The sequence below is a fragment of the Etheostoma cragini genome, chromosome 2 (assembly GCF_013103735.1).
Source record: "Etheostoma cragini isolate CJK2018 chromosome 2, CSU_Ecrag_1.0, whole genome shotgun sequence".
NCBI classification, from domain to species: Eukaryota; Metazoa; Chordata; class Actinopteri; order Perciformes; family Percidae; genus Etheostoma; species Etheostoma cragini.
In genome coordinates, this window is record NC_048408.1 from 26499627 (window position 1) to 26504659 (window position 5033).

The 5033-nt window shown below is 38.6% G+C and overlaps 2 protein-coding genes across 2 annotated transcripts in view; one reads left to right on the forward strand and one right to left on the reverse strand.

The window, feature by feature from the left end:
• Nucleotides 1-5033, reverse strand: part of LOC117952622 (parvalbumin-7-like) — a 34272-nt gene that overhangs the window by 13364 nt on the left and 15875 nt on the right. The window lies entirely within an intron of this gene.
• ncf4 (neutrophil cytosolic factor 4) overlaps nt 1-5033 on the forward strand; it is a 33323-nt gene that overhangs the window by 1409 nt on the left and 26881 nt on the right. The gene's annotated exons all lie outside the window — the stretch shown is intronic.

A 5033-nucleotide genomic window follows, 5' to 3' on the forward strand; every position in this document is an offset into this window, starting at 1 on the left:
AGTCTTTCTCTCGTGGGTGGGCAAAATTCTCTGGGTGAGCAAAGCAGAGAAAGGGGGGGGGTAACCTTGTCTATAATTACCTCATAAGGGGCAAGATTTCACATTGGCCCATCTGAGCTTTCATTTCCTCAAAGGCAGAGCAGGATACCCAGGGCTCGTTTTTTTATCACTATCACATAGGCTGAGGGAACGCATATTAATGTTATAAAACCTCATAAAGTTACATTTTCATGCCATGGGACCTTTTGAGTACTAATAATCACTGTTGACCTTGAAAAAACAGTATTGGTCAATCCCTAATCCAGACAACATGAGTCAAAGTCCCAAAATACATCAGCTGGTTCTGATTTGATGCTACTGCAAGTAGGACTGCAGAGATGAATCAATTAATAGAGTGTTAAATAAATCTACAAGTATTTTGATAACCGATAAATCAATTTGAGTAATTTTCCCACGGATAAAAAAAGTCAAACTTCTCTGATTCTTTTAAATATATTCATATGTTTTAATATGTTTTGAGTTGTGGACAGAACGAGACATTTGAGGACGGCATGTTGGGCTTTGTGAAACACTAATCAACATTTTGGACCAAACAACTAATCAAGACGAATCAACAGATTGATTGCCAATGAAAATCCTCCTTAGTTTATTGTTTAGCTTATTTGTGTTGAGAGAAAAACCTAAATATTCACAGATAAGCCATCATAGAGGCTTTTTCATACACACAGCAGCACCACTCCTCCTCCAAGCAATTGCTAGTAGCCAAGGAGGACACAGGAGGATTAACGAAACATGATGGACTCTTCAGAAGATGGAGTTGTGTGGAGCTGATAGTCTTAATTAGCTTTGTAACTAACTTGTAAGCATTTGGCAATGGCTTTACCATACCGAACATTCATTAATATAAAAAGGTTACGCACTAAACTTTACGCAACTATTGTTTTTGTGATTTATTAGTGCATGCTGGGATCAGCACATGCAGAACAGTCCCATAAAGCAAGCCTTATCAAGTTAACACTGGACATCTGTTAGTTTGACAACTTTTGAATCAGTAATTGACCGGCAGTTAGGCAACCTGTCCCTAAGTACACTTATACTATTTTAACACCAATTCTATTTTTTTTTTAAACATATGCTTTTAATCTAAATTCTAGTAATAGTTGGGACAGAAGATGCATGTTGGATAGTTTATGAATACACAAATCAAACCCTGAAAGCAAAACCTTTTTGTCAACTTGGATTATTTACTCTATTAACAGCACTGCATTGTCAGTGACAGCTTTCTTATTGAGTGAGAATATATATATATATATATATATATATATATATATATATATATATATATATATATATATAGTCCTCAGGGCTACTGTAATCTCCAGTTTCACAGTGTTGATCGTGATTTTGCTGTGTACTGTGTAACCTTCTCCTTCAAATGTGCACTCATTCTGCTCTGCTTCATGCATACATAGAGGAACAGACTGGGTTTGTGGTGACAGCTGGCTGAATGTTCACCCTGTGGCTGGAGGAACTGAAACCCATCTGAACATGGTTTTAAAAGCGAACTGCTACATGTGTCGGATATAGATTTATCAGATGTCGTAAATCAAATGGAACCTCCTTTTTTGTCCCTAAATTGTTTAGAGTGGATCAAGGCGTGATTGGATGCGCTTGGTGAATTGAGAAACACACTGTGGCTGTGGCCTTTTAGAGATTTGACAACATTTTTGCATCAATTTTGTGTAAACTTATTTTTTTTCAATTCTATTCAAGTCACAAGGTATAATGGCAGTATATTTTAGGCCCATGCTGCTGCATAATTATGGGAAGTTGAGCAATGAAAACGCTGCGTTACAACACTCGTTCTCCAGTGAGTGAGATACAGTATCTGCTTTGCGAAGGGTAACTCCTACTCTCAAAATATTTATTTAAATTGGGAGTGCAGAGAGGGCTTTATTAGAATTAGAAATAGTTTGGGGTACTCTGTAAAGCATAATGAGAAGAAATATCTTAATGATATTTATTTGCCCCTATCTGAGGCCTTAAGCTGATATCTGGCACACTGAAAAAATATCTCTAGCCCTTAATTTTGGCACAGTTTATTTCCATAAGCTTCTTTAATCAAAATACTGAAAGTATTTTTAATCTTAAATTATTAATACGTGACATGATCAGCTAAGATATTCTTCAGAGTTGTCGGAGCTGCACTACACTTTGCTTTGCTTATAAGAAAGAGGGAGTAGAGATAACAAAGTTATAGGCATCCAAAGATCAGCAGCTTCATGTATTTTGCCAAACTCTCTTTCTGAACTTAAGTGTCAGTTGCACTGAAATCCTCCCAAATATGTTTTCACATTCACACATTCTCATTTTCCCTTGGAGAATGCTCACACTTTGGGAGAGCAGCGCTTCAACACCAACAGGCTGATGTGATAAAACCACAGTGGAGTACAGTTACGAAAAGGATCAGAATTCTTTGTTTCAGCTGATACCAGAAAAAGATGTGCCCTGATCCTTATGATCTGCCTCTTAAAATAAATAGATAAAGTCCCAGAAAGACAGAATGTTGGCATCTTTACAAACATCCTACTATTAAACTGAACTTGAAAATGAACCTTATGTACTGTACTTTCTTCCCCAAAAAAGGTCCTGAAAGCATTTTGAGATGTAATCCAGTGATTGGCATTCAGAATATTCAGAAAAGAGCAGATGGCTAGAAGGACAGATAATTACCCCGGGGAAAAATACAAAGAGAAACAGAAATGTTCAAGGTTAAGGCTTTGGGAGAGATGTTAGAGAAATAAATTTGCAATTTGGGGTCCACTCAGGCTAAAAACATCCGCCATGCTTCAAAAAAAAAGGTGTCATTACCCAGTTATCTGCCAAAGCACCTACCCAACTAAACTTTAGAACAATACGCCTAGTTCATAACAATAGATGTGGCTATGATGGTGGCGTCTGATTTTGGAAGAGGCTTATACATCATAGTTTCATTGAAATCTCTGCAAACCTCTACCATGGTGTCCCTTTCCTCCACCACCATCCTATTTACCTGAATTTTGCTTCATTTAAATGTGAATGGTAATACGGGGACCCTGGGTAATTTTTGTTAAGTCATTTTTGATTTCTTTAATGCTCTTTAATGCTTTAAAGAACGATCTTACAGACAAGTCCACACCATAGCAGCTGCCCAACATACTGCAAAGCAGCAGGGGGCTAACTCTGGTATTATAATAATAATAATAATAATAATAATAATGCATTTATTTGTATAGGCATGCGCCTTTACAAATAGAATAGCCGCAGCGCCGTGGAGGAGGGTCTGGCAATGCGAGACTAGTTGTAAGAGGACAAGGTGCGATTAGAGAGAAAGAGAAAAGGAATACATCCAACAGAGCATGTCTGGTACTTAACAACCTAAGTTACCAGGAAGTCTTAGCTTCATGCAAGGGTTATGTGGTTAATAAAGAATAAATGATGTGAAGAAGCACCTGGAACAGCCACAATCAAACACAAACTATAAAGTTGAAAGAGTCAGCCCGGTGCAATAACCAGCCACAGACTGAAAGGTTGTCAATTTCAAAGTCAGGCTGAGCAGACCTGCAAATATGAGACTAGAATCCGGTCTCAAATGTATTAATATGCTAAATATAGTAATTATGCAACATTTTGTCTAAGTGGAGTTTCAGGAATGGATGCATGAATCATAATATTTTTTAGCTTGCCCACCATATCATTTCAAATTTATTAAGTGGATTTTCTTTTGTGGCATTTTTAGCCCTTTATTTTTTGGACAGGACAGTTTCAGACATGAAAGGGCCGCAGGTTGGAACCCAACCCACAGCCGCTGCATTGAGGACTGAGCCTCTGTATATGGGCTCGCGCTGTACCAGGTGAAATACTAAGGTGCCTTATATAGTGGATTTTTTAATAAAATCCTTTATCTTTTGCATGTTTCAAAAGTAAAAATAAAGTGGTGTGCTGAGGTAGCAAGATGGCTTCAAACTGTTTCCTTTAAAGTCTAAAGACATGTCATCGTTCAATATAAGTCATTAAGACATTGTACACAAGATTGTATCTTCAGAACATATATTCAGGCCTCAGCCAATGGCTGCAGTGTGCCTGCGTTTGTCCTCTTGTCTTCATCTGCTCCTTGTCTCCAGTTTTATTCTACAGCTCATTATTTTCCCACAAGTTTGTCTGTCTGGGAGCCGCTGTCGGTGTTTGTATTGAGTCTCTGGGGCTGGAAACCAACATCTGCACCAATACAGGCCTGAGGGCTTTGAATATGTGGCTCGGACCATCGATTTAAGAGAGATGAGAACCGAGTGAGATGTTTGTGTGTGCATAGATGTACAAATTACTGATGGATGGTGAATCAGGTTACGCTGCTTCACAAAGTAATCACACTTAAGTTGCATACAGATTGTTTTCTGTTCCAACTCAAATGGCTTTAGTTTAGCTATTGACTTGTGCACAGTGAACAAGATTACATTTGGTGTCAATGTCACTTTGACTGCGTGTGCTATATACAGCGTTGGTGTGTGTGATCTGATAACAAGAACGCTGACTACATCATAACATCTACGGCTTTAACAGTCACGTTGCAGATACAAAGAAAATATTGGCTGCATTTTGAAATATTTCATTTGCATGATAACATCACATTATGAACCAGTGGACGTAGTACTGTATTCTCGAGTAACATTGTCAAAGTAACCGCGTCTGTTTCATCTTCATGGTGCACCTGTGGTGTTGTCTTACGGCTGGAGCTCTGCCACAACGGCGTTCAATCCAAAGCATTCAAAGCAGTCTTCTGCTGTTCTGTGATCTATTTGCTGTTTTCTCAGCGCCTCTCTGTCCTACCCTAAGTGCCCCATCCTCCCCTTCATGTTTACTGTGTGTGTTGTGTGCCAAACAGGGGGTAGAGCTACAGATGATTGTTGTTCTTGGCACTTGTTATAACAGGCTTAGAGGAGGTGTGTGTGTGTGTGTGTGTGTGTGTGTGTGTGTGTGTGTGTGTGTGTGTGTGT